At 41.7% G+C, this 17,443-nt stretch overlaps 1 long non-coding RNA gene across 1 annotated transcript; it reads left to right on the top strand.

Annotated features, from left to right (window-relative positions):
* The first annotated feature begins 4,317 nt into the window (after nt 1-4,317).
* LOC115836275 lies at nt 4,318-7,410 on the top strand. The gene is made up of 3 exons (XR_004031232.1): nt 4,318-4,629; nt 6,287-6,384; nt 7,242-7,410. It is a non-coding gene; the product is annotated as an uncharacterized LOC115836275 (long non-coding RNA).
* Nucleotides 7,411-17,443: the final 10,033 nt, after the last annotated feature.

Genomic DNA, 17,443 nt, shown 5'->3' with positions numbered 1-17,443 from the left:
CTCCTACCTCGGCCTCCCAAAGTGCTGGGATTACAGGCATGAGCCACTGAACCAAGCCAGAACCCCTCTTCTTATGTCTGGTTTTCATATTGGTTTCTGCAGATTTTTGTCCTCAATAAAGAGTCCTACGGCTTTAAAAAGTGTGAAATTTTTGTGGTAGAGAATAAATACAATGAAGGGTCAGGTAAGGGAGGGTTCCTTTTGTGTTTGTGTTCGGAAGCTAGGGTACGTACGTTGGGTCTTAAAAGATGGGCAGAATTGAGACACTTCTAATGTACTTCCAACCACATCCAACTCAATATCATGATCCAAGTTGTTGCTTGATAGATGCTAGTTGGCTTTGTTGGCCCTCATGTACACACAAGTACATTTTGTGATTTTAAAAAGTGCTGTAATAATAGCTAACCAGCATGACTTCATGTTTATTTCTCTGATTCCTGCTTCCTGATTCATTACATGTTCTTAATCTTCCTACCTTATTCCTAATACACCCTTAGCACTGTATTTCCCAGTAATGAAAGTATGAAGGTCTCCCTTCATACTTACGTGGGCAGGACCACCCATGTTCCCCAGCATTAAGGAATCCTGTTGACCTGATTCCTAGCAATGACAATGGCGCTGCAATAGTACTGCCTGTCCACAGGTTGGCCAGCTGGTGGGGGCCAGTGGCTTATGGGTGGTTATTGATCTAATGGCAGCTAACTGAATCACACCTGGTAGGACATTGTTAATGACCTCTGCCCCATTCACACAGGAAACGGAAGTGCTCATGAGCTCCATCGGTGCTGAGACTATCATGGACCACTGACCTGCAGTGACCAGCAGAGCTCTTGACACCTGCTGCAGAGTGAGCCTGAAGGAACAACTCAGAGGCTCACGAATAAAGCCCCGCTGGTTCGTCCAGCAGCCTTGTTGGCTGTAAATTCATACAGATGGAGCACAGGGTTTCCTGCACATTTATAGAATACACCAAACAGAAAAGGCAATGGAGTTTAGGTTACGTCTAAGCCCTTGGGTTCAGCCATTTTATGGCTACCGTGGTGTCAAAGGACGTGCAATAAGCTACAGTTCTAGTTCAATGTTTAGTGAGGATTTTTTTTGGCCTTCTTTTGTCCAGAATTTCGGATTAGACTATTTTCAAAAATAGCTAAATTCAATTCCATCACATCTACAAAGATTTTCAAAAAGTAACCAGCCTAGCTTTCTACTCTTCAAGGATGCATCAGTACCTTTCTGTGACCCTAGAAGAAGTGGAGGGAACAATCTCTGCCCCTCTCTGCAAGATGGAAAATCAATTTTCTAACTTCTTATGGAACCATAAATCTCTACCACAGACAGGACAGAGAACTAGACTGTTTATACTCATTCAAATGATAATCAAACAACCTAGTGAATTGCTATCTTATGCTTGATATATACTCTATATGTAAAATGAACAGAACATGATTCAGAGCTCAAGTTTTCACTGATTCTCAGGAAGAAATTGCCTTGAATACTCTCATACGCACAAGGGCAATTAATAGCCTTATTTAGTTTCAAACATACCCTCTAACAATTGCTATTCCTTGAGTATCATAAGCATTTTACATACATCATCTCATTTTAGCTTCATCAGGACGCTAGAAAGTAGGTATCATTAGCATGGTTTTATAGAGGAGGTGATAGGCACAGGAAATCGATTGACTTTCCCAAGGCAGCAGAGCTGAGCTCTGAATCCACATCTCTTGGAAGCTCATGCTGTCATTCAACATGCTGTACCCTCTTATCAAAGACCTAATCAAATATTGATTATCGATTCTCTGTATTTAATTTTCAACAATACATTTTTGATCAGGGAGAAGGCACCTAGAAGAGAGTCCTAGAAAGCAGTCAATGCTAAATGAATGCTTTTCTTTTTGGAAGATGCACTAGGTTAAAGAACAAATGGAATGATCAAGAAAAGAGCTTGGTATTGCGTGCAAGCCATATGAAGCACTGTACTTGTCAAAAGCATATTTAAAAACCAAAGATTCAACTCTTTTGTCACCTAGCCATGAAGAGGCATGGCAAAGACATTTTCCTATAACACCTAAGGGAAGTTATTCTTTTGGGAAATTAATAGTTATTTAACACTAGCTGAAACAAGGTAAATTTGTCAAATTTAGACATACATCGGGGAAGGGCAGACACATGCCTTCTGGAAATCAGCAGTGGGTAGCATAAAACCTGTATACCGGGTACTGGTACACCTTTGCATTTTGATTTTTGCAACATTTTCTGCTCCATTTAACAACTTGACTGCATTACCATGTGTGTTACAAGGATTTGGACTCATGTCTTTTAGGTGGTGAAATGAATGCATTCATGAGCTTCAGGAACACAAACAGGAAATCAATTTATACTGAGTGGCAACTAAGGATTAGAAAAAAAAATCGGGTGTCAGGAAGAGGATTGACATGCGGGAAGCAAACAAGAACAGGATTTCAAGGAAGACAGAAAAGAATAACAGCGTGTAGAATAAAGGTTAATAAGCAAGCTAGACGGGTCTTAGCTTCTAAAAATATGAGTTGGTAAAGTTCTGGACTGACTGATAATTAAGGGATTAGAGTTGACTCCTACCTTTATCTTTGACGTATGTGATTTTGAGAAACACAATTATTCTGTGTCTCAATTTCTTTATCTGTAAAATGGACTCATTGAACCACCTACTCAACTCTCCTTGTCGGTATAAAGATCACCAAGATAAAGATTACAAAATGTACTGCACGCATATGGGATACACCACTTATTGTAAGCAACACTATATTTTACTTTCAGTTTCCTGTAACTAAAGTATACTAAAGCAATATTCTAAAGCAAATCCTTAGGTACTCATCAAAGTTTCCTGTCCTGGATGAATTACTTCCCTATTTTCTTTTTAAAGTTCTTATTTGAAATGCATAAGAAATGGAAAGTTTATTAGTTACTCCAAGTTTTATATATGAAGCCTGAACTGGATTATGTATCTAAATTGAGTCCTAAATTTCAGGTTTATTTAAAAGCATATGGATTGTGAAAATAGGAAATTGGCTATTTTATCTTGTGGAGCACACATGCCAGTCATTGTTATATACGACGTAAATTTTTAAATGAGGGCATTGGTTTTTTAAAAGGATAGGAAAAATTAATTCATTAGTGTAGGAAAACAAAGAGGATTGCTAGTATCTTGCCATGCTAATTTAGCATAGGAGTTCAATAATATAGGAACGTTCCATCAACCCCGAGTTCTTTTGGGAGTTGTCAAAGACTGCCTCCAAAATCACAGCAGCCTGGAAATGGTTGTTTCTTCTCACAGATGCTATACAAGGTTAGCTATGGACTTAACTGCCTCAAGGCACAATATTCCCTAAGTCAATTGGGAAAATACTGTGAGATGGAAATTTACCAGCAACACTGTAACTATTTATACACTGCTGCCATCTTGAAAGGCCACTGGATTCATTCTCAGGACACCATCGAGATAAATTGTGGAAAAGAGGTCATGGGCTGTTTGGAATGGGAGCTCTGTAGGATAGAATTTCAGTTCTGGCATTCCTTTGCTTCTTGTCCTTCATCCTGGTGTAACAATGCATCTGGCCCAACTCATGTTTCCTCAAGGCAGCTCAGGTCCAGTTGAGCTGTGTAGACCAAGGAGGGAGGAAACTTGGGCCCTGCCTTCTAGAGAGCTCTTTCTCAGTTGACAGAGTATAGACTAGCCATGATTGGAAACTACACGGCATGCTGTGAAACAGAGGAAGGTACCCAGGATCAAGTGCAGCTTACCAGGCTGAGTCAGAAACACAGAGAAGAGTAGTGAGAGAGCAGAGAAAGCCACGATGGGCATCTCTTACCAACACCATCTATACAGCAATGCCTGAATCAGAGAACGCTTTAAGCCCAAGTCTGCACCTGGCAGCACTTCCTTCTTCAACAATAAACTGAATAAAGACTTCTGAGTTCCTACTGTGTGCCATGCCCTATGTTTGGCAGTGGGGCCGCTGTAGGAACATGTGTCATCTTGGTCGCTTACCATCCACTCCACCTTTTCTTCTGGTAGCAGCCCTTGAGTTTCTTTTAGGGAGTCACTCCCACCCACCCCTGCTTAGTCGGCTTGGCTTAGACAGGCTCCACCCCCAGCTCCAGGCTGGAGCATGTGACTGAGGGCTGGCCAATCACGGCACTGAATTCCTCTTGTTAGTGATTCATGCAGTGACTGAGTCACTCAGGTTCCTCCAATAGCAATGAACCAAGGACCTAAATGGGACGTACCAGGGAGATATTTTCTTTCTGAGGTTACTTACCGAAATGGTGACGTGAGCCTGGAATGGCCAGGAGCCACCACATAGTACCTAAAATAAACCCATACTGCGGGAGGCAGAGCTAAGACAGAGAAAAACGGAATTCTGAAGATATTATTAGAGCCGCTAGATCCAGGCTAGATCAATCTGGCCCTAGCCCTGAACTTTTCAATTACATGGGCCAATAGATTTTCTCCTCCCACCCCATCTTCTTGGCTGAAGCCAGTTTGAATTAGTTTTTGTCTTTTGCCACCAACACTGAAAGAGTTTTGATATAGACAGATGAAAAGACAGCATTCCTGATCCTGAGGCGGCAGACGTAAACTCAAGTGTGGTAAGTGTGAATGTGGAGATATGTTCCTAGTGTGGTGCGGGCAGAGCAGAGGGAGAGGCTGATTCTGTCTGGGGGAGGAAGTGCCTTCATCTTGGGAAGGGCAACAGTTGGTGCCTAGCCTATACCCCTACTGACCATAAGACGTACGCAATCTCTATTCCTCACATGCCTCAAGCTAATTAGTTCTAGGAAGATCCAGTGGTCTGGAAAAAATTTCTGGCAACTCCTTTTCTTCTCCAGTTTCCCCTAGACTGTGCATTTCCATTAACCGGCAGATATTGCTGAAGACCGCACAGTCTTAGTCAAAGACTGAGCAGGTGAAAATGGCAAGAGAAAATGTTTTTCTCTCTTTAGAGAAGCAGTAATTGGCATTATGCCCTCTCCACAGCAAGAATAGGTTATGTAAATGACAAAAATAGCAAAGGCAAATATTCTTATTGCACTGTCAAGTATTTCTTATGGCTGGATATACTCTCCAGAAGGATCTACTGAAAAGTATTAAATTCCTAGATTCATAATGGCTCCTGTGCCTTCCTCCAAGCTGGACAGGCTACTTCAGTTTTCAGCAACTGCTGAGTGACTGCTGTGGCTATGCTTTGGATTTGCAAGGTTTGCTTGATAAAGACTGGCACAGGCATGGTGGTGGGCGCATGTATTCCCAGCTACTTGGGAGGCTGAGGCAGGAGAATCACTTGAACCCGGGAGGCGGAGGTTGCAGTGAGCCGAGATCACGCCACTCTACTCCAGCTTGGGGGACAGAGACAGACTCTGTCTCAAAAAAAAAAAAAAAAAAAAGACTGGCAATATTCTCTAGGACACGGTGTCTTTAGTTGCAGACTGGCATGGGGGAGGCAGAATAATGAAGTGGAAAGAATGCAGCCTTAGACTCAGATAGATCTATTTTGATTTCTTACAGCACCCAATCAAGATAATTCACTTCTCTAAGCATTGATCTCCTTGTTTGTAAAATGAAGATAACAGTACTTTGCTCCCAGGGTTTCAGTGGAAGTGAATAAGAACAAGTGCCCAGCACATGGCTGGTCATATTCTATATTCATTACAAAATGAATGAACGAATAAGTGGTTGTAATCAGTGTATATATTCTATTTGACTTCTGTCCTTAGGAAAAAAAAAATCAAGATTTTATAAATATTTAGCCAGACCCATACTTCCCCTTCTCCAAGCTCAGTGTACCCCAGCTGTGTTCTGTCCCCAAAGTGTGAGGGATAGAGTTCTTATATGCACTTACAAAGTAACAGAAAAACCAGTGAGCCATGTGTCCAGCTGGGATCACAGTGGGGAGGGCAGATTAGAGTGACAGCTGGCCTGGGAGAGAAACCCTCTCTGAAAGAGTGCAGGGCTCTATGGCAGGCTGTAGCACCCTCACTGGCTGAGGTCGGAGGGTGGATTTTGTCTCCATATTCACCTGCACGGTCACCTCAACTGGGGTGATTCTGTAACACAGCTCAGCTTCCTTGCAGAGGCCCCAGTAGAGTCCAAACTCCATAAGGGCAGGGATCTTATCTTTCACTCATTGCTGCACTCCAGTGCCTAGACACTGCCTGGCATACAGTAGACACACAATATTTAGAAATCTCCCTACAAATACATGAATCTAGAGCCCCAACTGCATTCCCTTCCCCAGTCTCTCTCTAGGGCTCTGTCTGGATTTCTGAAAACATGAAGGGGCTGATTACAAATCTCCTTACCAGATAATAGAGCTATTCCTCACTCTCCCAGCCTTGGCTACCCTGGTAAGTATCCAGAAAGCTTAAGCAGCACTGAAGACAGAGAGAGGTATTTTTGATGGCTCAAAAGAGATTAGACTGGGCAGGTGAAAAGGCCAAGTTGACTTTCTGGTGCCCTTTTTCCAGACCTGAAAAACACCCACAAAGTTTAATTTCAGCCAGGCATGGTGGTACACGCCTGTAGTCCCAGTTACTCGGGAGGTTGAGGCAGGGGTTTGACTTGAGCTCAGGAGTTTGAGGCCACCCTGGGCAACATAGTGAGATTCCCCTTCTCTAAATAAATAAATGAAATTTAAAACGTTTAATTTCCAGCTGGGTATTCTGCAACATGCATATGTATTTAAGGAAATGCATTAAACTCTTAGGAATTGAGACCTCTACATAATAGTAGCTTAAGCTATTTTTGTTTTTCTTTCTCATAACCAGAAGTCTGGGGTAGGTGGCCGAGGGCTGGTAAGATGGTGCCACAGTGGTATCAATATCCCAACTTCCTTCTGGCTTTCTTTTCTGCTGCCCTTAGCATGTGCTCCCATCTTCGCAGGACGGCTGCTGGAGCTAAAAATACCTTGTCTAAGTCAGAAGAGGAGAATGAATGAGTGCTTGCCAGCCTAGTAGACTCCTTTAAAGAGCTTTCCCAGAAGTTCTGTCCAAAGTCTTCCATTTCATCTCCTTGGCCTTCCGTTCTGCAAGGGAATATGGAAATAGAGCATGTTGTAAAGGCAGGACATGTTTATACCTCCCAAATGTAGAAGTTAGTGAAGAAGAGAATAGATATCAGGCAGGCAATTAGCAGCTTCTGCACAATTATTGTATCCTTCAAAATGAGTAATGATGATGACAGAAATCATTTTGTAATTTTACAGAGAAATTAGCTTTCTCTGAAAGAGCAGACTCGAGGAGGCTATGCTTCAAGAGCAACTTTCCAGAACACGCCACAGGACTGGCTGCTTCTGGGCCCCACAACCACGATGCCTCTGCACCAATCAGGAAGCTGCTGGTTTTAGAATAACCAAATGTCTCCACCCCCGTGTTTGCTAGTAAAACCATCTCCCTATGCATGGTTTCCTTCTCATGAGGCTTCATTTTTCCTTCCATGTTTTGTGAGGAGTCTGTCATTACTTTTTGCCATTAAAAGTAATGGCAAACACAATTACTTGTGCACCAGCCTACTACCTTCCCAAGAGGGGACCTAGTTGCATGGGAGTCTGGGAAATGCAGTTTTTAGCTTTCAAGATTTTATTACATAGGAAGTGGGTTAGGATGAATGTTGAATAAACCGATCTGCAATATTTAGCCCAGTATTTATTTTATTTTATTTTATTTATTTTATTTTTCTGTGACAGGGTCTCATTCCTGTCACCCAAGATAAAGGGCAGTGGTGCAATCACAGTTTACTGCAGCCTTGACTTCCCAGGCTCAGGTGATCCTCCTATCTCAGCCTCCTGAGTAGCCAGGACTACAGCTGCATGCTACCACATTTGGCTAATTATATATATATAATAGTAAATATAAATATATAGTAAAACTGAATATAATATATGTATTTAGTAAATACGGGGTTTTGCCATGTTGCCCTGGCTGGTCTCAAACTCCTGGGCTCAAGCAACCTGTCTGCCTCTGCCTACCAAAGTGCTGGGATTACAGGCATGAGCTACTATGCCTGGCCCATTGCCCAGTATTTTATCCTAATCATATAATCTACACTTTAGCCATTTTCAGTAACCACACATTTATTCTTTATAAATTCATCCATCCATTCATTCATTCATTCATTCAGTCAGTCAGTCATTCATCAAGTGTCAGGCAGCATGCTAGGTGCTATGCATCAAAGATGATGAAGTTAACGTCTGCGTGGGTGGTGGAATTTCAGAAGATGAGGGCCAATAGCAAAGCCAATTGTGGAGTACTGGAGGGTGCTGACAGCCACTTCTCATGGCCAATCTGTTATTTCCATGGAAGATTGCAGTCTCCATGTGGTCAGATCCTCCCACAGTCAAGCGAAGCCAAAGTCTAAAATTTCATTCAAATTCTTTTTTCTCTTGTAACACAGATTGTATTTATTTGTAGAGACAGGGTCTTGCTATGTTTCCCAGGCTACTTTCAAACTCCTGGCCTTAAGTGATCCTCCCACCTTAGCCTCCCAAAGTGCTGGAATTACATGAATTCTTCAGATCCTTAAAAATCAATGGTTCTTAACACTAGCTAGATGTTAGGATGACAAGGTATCTTTTAAAAAGTACTGATGCCTACCCCAGCCTAATCATGAAAAAAACATTAAACAAATCCCAAATGAGGCATTCTACAAACACCTGACCAGCACTCCCCAAGACTGTCTTGATCATCAAATCCAAGGTAAGTCTAAGAAGCTGTGATGACCAAGAAGAGCCTAAGGAGATGCACCAACTAAATGGAATGTGGTGTCCTAGGTGGGATCCTGGAACAGAAAAGATCATCAGGGAAGAACTGAGGAAATCTGAATAAAGTACGATATTGCTTAACAATAATATATAAATATGAGTTTATTAATTGTGACAAAGATAGTATACTAATGTAAGATGTTAATAAGAGAGGAAACTGAATGTGGGGTATATGGAAACACTCTGTATTGTCTTCGCAATAATTGTGTAAATCTAGAACTGTTCTAAAGTAAAAAGCTTGTTAAAAACAGATACTGACATCTAGGACCCTTCCCAGGCAGATTGAAGCTCAATCGTTAAGGGGGTGGGATTCAAACACTGACATGTTTTGGAAAGTGTTCCAGGTGGTTCTAGTGTGCAGTTGGGGTTGAGGATTAGTGCTTTACATTTGGCAACTAACTTATATATTTTAAAAACACTGTGATGGTAAAATAAAACATCTGTGGGGCCATATGCAGCCTGTCACCACCAGTTTGGGAATTCTGCTCCATGCTTTCAAGAAAATGATAGTATAGTTAGGGAGAAACACATCATCAAATACATGGGCAATGACTGAAACTTCTATAGCCCGTGAGGAGTCCCCAAGAAGGAGCAGTGGTGCCAGTGGGAGAGAAAAATGTGGCGGTGGTCTGAGTAACGGAGATGATGTTCCTGAAGCACCTCCTGACATATTTTCCCGTTGATCACCTATTTTCTTTCCCTGCACCTTGCCTGCTATCATTGTCCTGCAGACGTGGAGTGGGGGAAGTAAATACAATATCGTGAAAGAGAACGATTGATCAGGCTTGCTTCTCAAAGGGTGGTCATTGAGCAGCCTGGTTGGCATCACCAGGGAGCTTGTTAGAAATGCAGACTCTCAGGCCAGATTCCAGAATGATTGAATTGGAGTCTGCATTTTAATAGGATCCTCAGGCGATTTATATTCACTCATGTAGAGGGCTCTTGTAAATCAGGAAGGGAGATTAGAAACCCATTCCAGCACTAACAGAAGGCACCCAGGAGAGAGGAGAAAAAGGGCAAGAGTTTAGTGATGAATGTTGGACTCCTCCTTCAGAGTTGAGGAGGGTGTAGGAACACCCAGGTAGTTTTGTGGCAAGGCAGAATATTGGTGTAGATTCCTGCTTCTTTGGACATTATTTGGGGGTAATTCATCATATCACCACATCCAATATGACACAAGAACAGTAGAATAGCATTGGCAGAGGACAAATCTAAATATAGGGGTGTGAGACAGTGCACCAGGTGCCTACAGCCTGCACACAGCACTGAAGACACCCAGAAGCTCCAGCAGCCTCAGAGCAGGGCTCTAAAGAATGGAAGGATGGGGGCCAGAAAAGCCTCCTAGGCTCAGAAATGAGGAGGCTCCAGAATATGGGGCTTCTCAACCAGGGATGCCAGAGGTCTTGGATTTCTGCAGCTGATATCATCACAATAGTTAAAACAAACCAAGCTGGACAAGCCACAACTCAGCAGCTACCACTTCAGGATATTCAGAAACCTGCTAAGGCAAATGACATGTCGACACAACCAGAGAGGAATCTGAAGCATGTCACCTCACTGGAATGAAGAGATGTATTTTTCTGCATCTAGATGTCATCTTGGGAGGCGTTGGAAGTGCATGAGTTCCTTTGAAAGGAAAGAAATTGGCCGGGCATGATGGCTCATGCCTGTAATCCCAGCACTTTGGAAGGCCGAGGTGGGCTGACCACTTGAGATCAGGAGTTTGAAACCACCAGCCCGGCCAAAATAGTGAAACCCCATCTCTACTAAAAATACAAAAATTAGCCGGGCATGGTGGCGGGTGCCTGTAATCCCAGCTACTTGAGAGGCTGAGGCAGGAGAAATGCTTGAACCCAGGAGGCGGAGGTTGCAGTGAGCCAAGATTGTGCCACTACACTCCAGTCTGGGCAACAGAGTGAGACTACATCTCAAAAAATGAAAAAGAAAAAGAAAGGAAAGAAATTGTTTAATAAAATGTTGTTTCATGAATTGTTCCATGAAATGTTGGATCTTCTGGTCTCAGGAGGAGGTTCTCTGTCTTCCTTAAAGTAACAGTTTTAAAGCTAAAGAAACAGAATTACGTTTAATGGACAAGTTGGGTTGTTCCAACTCCACTCCCCCTATTGTTAGCAGAATAATACAATAGAAAGAAAATAAATAAAATCACACATTTTTGCATACCTTAGTGGAAGTGCATGTCTTTCAACCCTGCTACATGAGGAGGGGTATATGAGGACTTGAAAGTTGAGTTAAGGTTAAAAGATGAGGAGACTTTGTCAGGAGGATGAGAAGGCCAGGGAAGGCAATCTAGAGAGAGCACAGGGTTGTAAAGAGCATGATGGACTCGTTGAACTGTAAACAGTCCAGATGGTTAGCGAACAGGGTGTGTGAGGGTGAAGAAACAAACTGGTAGGTAGAGTTGGGTCTTGGAGGACTTTGGACGCCATGCTGTTTGGATTTTAACTTATAGGCAATCGTGGGGAGGGGGACGAGGAGGTTTGAATTTCAGAATTAGTGCTGTGGCACCACTGTGGAAGATGAGTTGGAGGAGGGTGACATTGGAGGCAGAGACAAGTTAGGAAGCTAATACATGGGAGACGGCTGGAATAAGGTAAAGGAGGAATTCTTGGGTTTCTCTGTTGGGTTACTGTTTGGGTGATGCTGTTATTCACTGAGTCAGAGCATGTAAGAGACAAGAGAGACTTCGCGTGACATTTACAGTCATCTGGTGTAGGCACCACTCACTGTTGAGCATTTGGGTATGTGTGGCTGCTGTTTCCAACATCTTGCTATTAAAATGTCACCACGAACATTCTTGTATGAATTATTTTTAAAATTTGGAATTTTGGGGGGAATGGGATTATATATCTAAATTATTTTTATTTTGTCAACTTGCAAAATCATTTTGCACTGCTTTTTATTTTATTTTTTTCAGACAGGGTCTCTCCCTGTCACCCAGGCTGGAGTGCAGCGGTGCAATCTCCACTCAGTGTAGCCTCGATCTCCTGGGCCCAAGTGATTCTCCCATCTCAGCCTCCCAAGTAGCTGGGACTGCAGGCATGCACCACCATGCTCAGTTATTTTTTTTATTTTTTGTACAGACGGATCTCCCTGTGTTGCCCAGGCTGTTCTCAAACTCCTGGGCTCAAGCAATTCTCCCACCTCAGACTCCTAAAGTGTTGGGATTATAGGTGTGAGCCACCATGCCTCGCCTTATAATGCTTTCAAATATTGCCTGACTGCTTTCTGGAAAGGCATACCACTTTATAGCTTACCAACTATTGTTAGTACACTTGTGTGTATATAGTCCCAATTGTGTAAAAATATACAGGTTTTTAAAAAATAACTATAAAAATATACAGATTTTGTATAACTGTAAAAAATACCAGATTTTTATAATATGAATCAATTTTAGCTTGTTAAAAGGTAAATTGAAACACAATAACATTTTAAAGACTTTAATTGAGCAAATAGTAATTCATGAACTGGGAAGCACCAAACTGAAAGAGGTTTTTGGGTTCTGTTGAAGTGTCAAGAACAGACTTTTATAGAGTGAATCTGGAAGTAATACAAAGAAAATATTTGGTTGGTTACAGTTATAAAGTTGCCTTACTTGATCTATCCCTCTGGAAAGTCCCTAGTTATATAATTTAATTTTGCTGGCTGCTTCCAATCGGTTGAGCTTAAGTTCTGCTTTTCTTTGACATAAGTATTTGCAAGACATTACTCAAGCTAAGTTTGGCTTATGTTAACAAATCAAGCAAGGTTACTCACTCATGGGGCCTAACTGGCTTTGTCTGCTCAGAGGTTCTTCAGGTCTCGTCTCCATTTTAATTTACTGCAACAACCTAATTTCAAAGATGGATCCTAAGGGTATTTATCTATTTATTGATAGATAGGGTCTTGTTCTGTCACCAGGCTGGAGTGCAGTGGTGTGATCATGGCTCACTGCAGCCTTGACCTCCTGGGCTAAAGCAATCCTCCCACTTCAGCCTCTTGAGTATCTGGAACCACAGGTACCCACCACCACACCTGGATAATTTAAAAAAATTTTTTGTAGAGACAGGGTCTTCCTATGTTGCCCAGCTGGTCGTCTCAAACTCCTGGGCTCAAGCAGTCCTCCCACCTCAGCCTCCCGAGTAGCTGGGACTACAGGCACGCCACCATGCCCGGCTGATAGACTTTTGATTTTTCGTCAAAACAGGGGTCTCACTATGTTGTCTAGCCTGGTCTTGAATGACTGGCCTCAACTGATCCTCCTGCCTTGGTCTCCCAAAGTGTTGAGATTACAGCTGTGAGTCCCTGCACCCAGCCTGAACATTTCTAATGTTCTATGCTAAGTGTAATAGTTACTATCAGTTTTAAATATATATTCTTTATCATATTAAGAAAGAAGAATTCGTAGGGTTTTAATCAAGAAAATATTTTGTATTTAATCAAATACTTTTTTTGTACCTGCCTATGTATAGTTATATGATTTTTACTCTGCCTTGTTCATATGATGAATTATCTTGATAATGTTTTATGCGTTGTATCAACCTTGCATTCTTGGAATAAATTTTCCTTCATGACCAGTGACAATTTATTTTTAAGTATTTGGAATGATTTCATTTTTTCTTCCTTGTTTCTTTCCTTTACTTCCTCACTTCCTTCCTCTCTCCTATCTCCCCCTTTCTTCAGCCCTCCTTACTCCCTTTCTTCCTTTGCATATATGCTGAAAATTGTAATTTCCTCTTTTTGATATTGGTCTTAGGATTGGGAAATAAATCCATGTTTAATTTACAAAATCAGTTCAGAAACATATTGCCTTTTTCAATTTTTTGCAACAATTAACATGTGACACAAATCTTTGTTATTTGAAAGATCCGCAAATTCAGCAGGGCCAAGTGCCTTTCTCCTCCTCTCCTTTATACTTTTTTTCTATTTATTTATGTTAGCTTTTCCCCCCTACTATAAGGAGTCTATTATAATAAATCATCTCCTGTTAGTTTTTCACTCAAGGGTGGAATAACCCACGTAACTGGTGCCGATAGACCACTTTTTAATGAAGTTCTTAGGAAATCTCATGAGCTGATGCAGGAGGCTGCCTCAGTGGGAATAGACTGTATTTGTGCTAGCTCTATTAGCTTTTATGATTTATATTTGTCAAAACTCACTCATTTCATTTTAATTGTAAAGGTGTTTTTTTTGTTTTTTTGTTTTTTCAGAAATGGAGTCTTGCTCTGTCACCCAGGCTGGAGTGCAGTGGCATGATCTCAGCACAGTGCAACCTCTGCCTCCTGGGTTCAAGTGATTCTCCTACCTCAGCTTCCCAAGTAGCTTGGACTAGAGGCACGGGCCACCACACACAGCTAATTTTTGTATTTTCAGTAGAGAGAGGGTTTTGCTATATGTTGACCAGGCTGGTCTCGAACTCCTGACCTCAAGTGATCCACCCTCCTTGACCTCCCAAAGTGTTAGGATTACAGGCATGAGCCACTGCGCCTGGCCAGTTGTAAAGGGTTTTAACATAATAATTGAAAAAAAAATCTCTCAATTTCAGTGAAATAAAAAATTTTGGTTTAAATTATAGCTTTTTCTTACACTGAACATTAATGATTTGGGTTTTCCTTTTATTTCAATGATTAACACTTTAAAAAATTGTCAAAGAACCCTCTGTTACCGATTCTACAGTTTTTTCCTACTTTACTTATGCTTGCTTTATTAGTTCTCCTTTTCCTACTCTTTAGATGTCTTTCTTCTTTTTTAAAAAGGAGATAGGCCGGGCACAGTGGTTCACACCTGTAATCCCAGCACTTTGGGAGGCCAAGGGGGCAGATCGCCTGAGGTCAGGAATTTGAGACCAGTCTGGCCAACATGGCAAAACTCCATCTCTACAAAAATAGAAAAAATTAGCCAGGCTTGGTGGCACGTGCCTGTAATCCCAGCTACTTGGGAGACTGAGGCAGGAGAATTGCTTGAACCCAGGAGACAGAGGTTGCAGTGAGCCGAGATCACGCCACTGCACTCCAGCCTGGGTAACAGAGCAAGACTCTGTCTCAAAAAAAAAAAAAAAAAAAAAAAAAACCCAAAAAACAAAAAAGGGGATAGTTTAGAAAATTCATACAGTAAGAAAAATTATGGCTCACTTCCACAACACAAAGACAACATGATTATTTTGATGCATTTGCTTGTATATTCCTTACACAATTATGCATTAGCCATGTGCACTTTATATATTATTGATCAATGTGTGTGCATTATATAATATGACCATATGTTTTTTAGAATATATTGGGGTTATGTTGTAGATTTCTTCTCTAATGTAGGCTATTATTTAGGAGATTAGTTAAAAATTTTAAGGAATTTTGAATTTTTTTATCTCAAATTGTATGCCTTTTTACTTTGGGAAAGTAGTATGGAGAATCTGTCTTTTTCTTTATATGAAGAAATTTTTGTGCTTTATTTGATATTTTTGATGACACATTCATGGGAAAAAGTATATTAGCTTCTGATATGATTCTATCATGTATTCTGTCAAATGCATGACTCAATTCTATCTACTTTATTACACTAATCAACTATGCACTTTCTTCATCAAATCTGAATACTCCTGATTTGTTATATGAAACACTGACATTTCAAATTCTCGTTCTGTTTCTGCCTATTTTTTCCTTTTATGATGTTGTGGTATTCTCAGGCCCTTGTTTATTATACCTTTTATGATTATATAATGATTTTATTTATTCCACCTTGAAATCAGGTAATGAGATAGTAACTCTTACTTTTTTATGGTCCATCAGGCAGGCTATGCTGTCCCTTCCTCAGTGTTTTCCCTAAGTGTGTTCCTGGACATTCGTTTTCTGGGTCTGCTGTAACCAAGTGCCACAGACTGGGTGGCTTAAAGAAATGGATTGTCTCCCAGTTGTGCTAGAAGTCCAAACAGGATTGGTTCCTTCTGAGGACTGAGAAGGAAGGATCTGTTCCAGGCATCTCTCCTGGGCTTGTGGATGCCCATTTTCTTAACATTTCTTCCTTCTGTGCCGGTTTCTGTGTCCCTCTTTATAAGGATACCATTCATTTTGGGATACAGCCCACCTTCATGACCTCATTTGACTTGATTACCTCTGTAAAGATCCTGTTTCCAAGTAAGGTCTTATTTTGAGGTATTGGGGTTAGGATTTCCATACATGAATTTTGAGGGGGTCCCAATTCAATCCATAATAGCATATTAATAGTTAACTTGAATGAATTCTGCAATTATATAAGTTGGGGAAGCATCAGTTTAATTTTTTTTTTTTGAGACAGAGCCTCATTCTACTGCCAAGCTGGAGTGCAGTGGTTGCAGTGGCACGGTCTCGGCTCACTGCGACCTCTGCTTCCCGGATTCAAGTGATTTTCCTGCCTCAGCCTCCCAAGTAGCTGAGATTACAGGCACGTGTCACCACGCCCAGCTAATTTTTGTATTTTTAGTAGAGACAGGGTTCACTATGTTGGCCAGGATGGTCTCGAATTCTTCACCTCATGATCCGCCCGCCTCAGCTACTCGAGAGGCGTTACTTTCTTGCTGTCTCCTGAGACAGATCCCACTGGAGACCATTTTTCCTCAGCAGATACAGGGTTAATTACCCACTCATCATCTGGGAGAAGCTCCAGACCAGAGGCCATAATCCAACTGCAGATGCTTGATTCTGATATGAAATAGTTTGCTACATGTCTTGCTGTGAATGCCTTCTCTGGGGAGTATAATCAATCATTTTCATTTATTTGGTTTTAAAAAATTTTTGTTTGCTTCCTTTGATGGGAATTGACGACCTGAGATTGGGAGGCCTTGGACTCAGGAGGGAGAACACAGAAGAGGAAATATACAAGAGGAGCATGGCTGGAGGTGAGGGAGGAGAGATGGAAGGACCTGTCGTCTCCAGCTGGATATTGCAGGAGACTCGACATGTTCAAAATGGAATAATCTGGTCCCTAGACTACGCCTGCTCTTCTTCCCTAGTTAAATAAATGGCACGACCATTTATCTATTCTCTCCTTATCTTCTCCCAGGCTGTTTTCTTTTCTTACCTCCATTCTTCCCTATACCCTTCTCTCCCCACAAGCCAATCTAATTATTTTGTCACTTGCACCTTCTAAATGTTTCTCAAATCCATTGATCTTTTTGGCCAATATATGGTTTTCTCATTTATTTTATTGAGACGGAGTCCCGTTCTGTCACCCAGCCTGGAGTGCAGTGGCATGATCTCAGCTCACTGCACCTACCACCTCCTGGTTCAAGCGGTTCTCCCGCCTCAGCCTCCCAAGTAGCTGAGACTATAGGCTCACGCCACTGCGCCCAGCTAATTTTTGTATTTTTAGTAGAGATGGAGTTTCACCATGTTGGCCAGGCTGGTCTTGAACTCCTGACCTTGAGTGATCCACCCACCTCAGCCTCTCAAAGTGCAGGGATTACAGGCGTGAGCCACTGCGCCGGCCCTCTCTCACCATTTTAGATCTTCATCTCTGTATTCTCCCCATAAATTCACGCCTTCCTCAATTGCAACATGTTGTTTTTATTTCTCACACATGCAGTTCTCTCCTCCTGCCATGCCTTTGCTCCCACTGTGTCCGGAATTGGTGAGTTCTTGGTCTCACTGACTTCATGAATGAAACCGCGGACCCTCACG

This window comes from Nomascus leucogenys, chromosome 8 (genome assembly GCF_006542625.1).
Source record: "Nomascus leucogenys isolate Asia chromosome 8, Asia_NLE_v1, whole genome shotgun sequence".
Classification (NCBI taxonomy): Eukaryota; Metazoa; Chordata; class Mammalia; order Primates; family Hylobatidae; genus Nomascus; species Nomascus leucogenys.
This window is presented reverse-complemented; position numbering and strand designations above follow the sequence as displayed.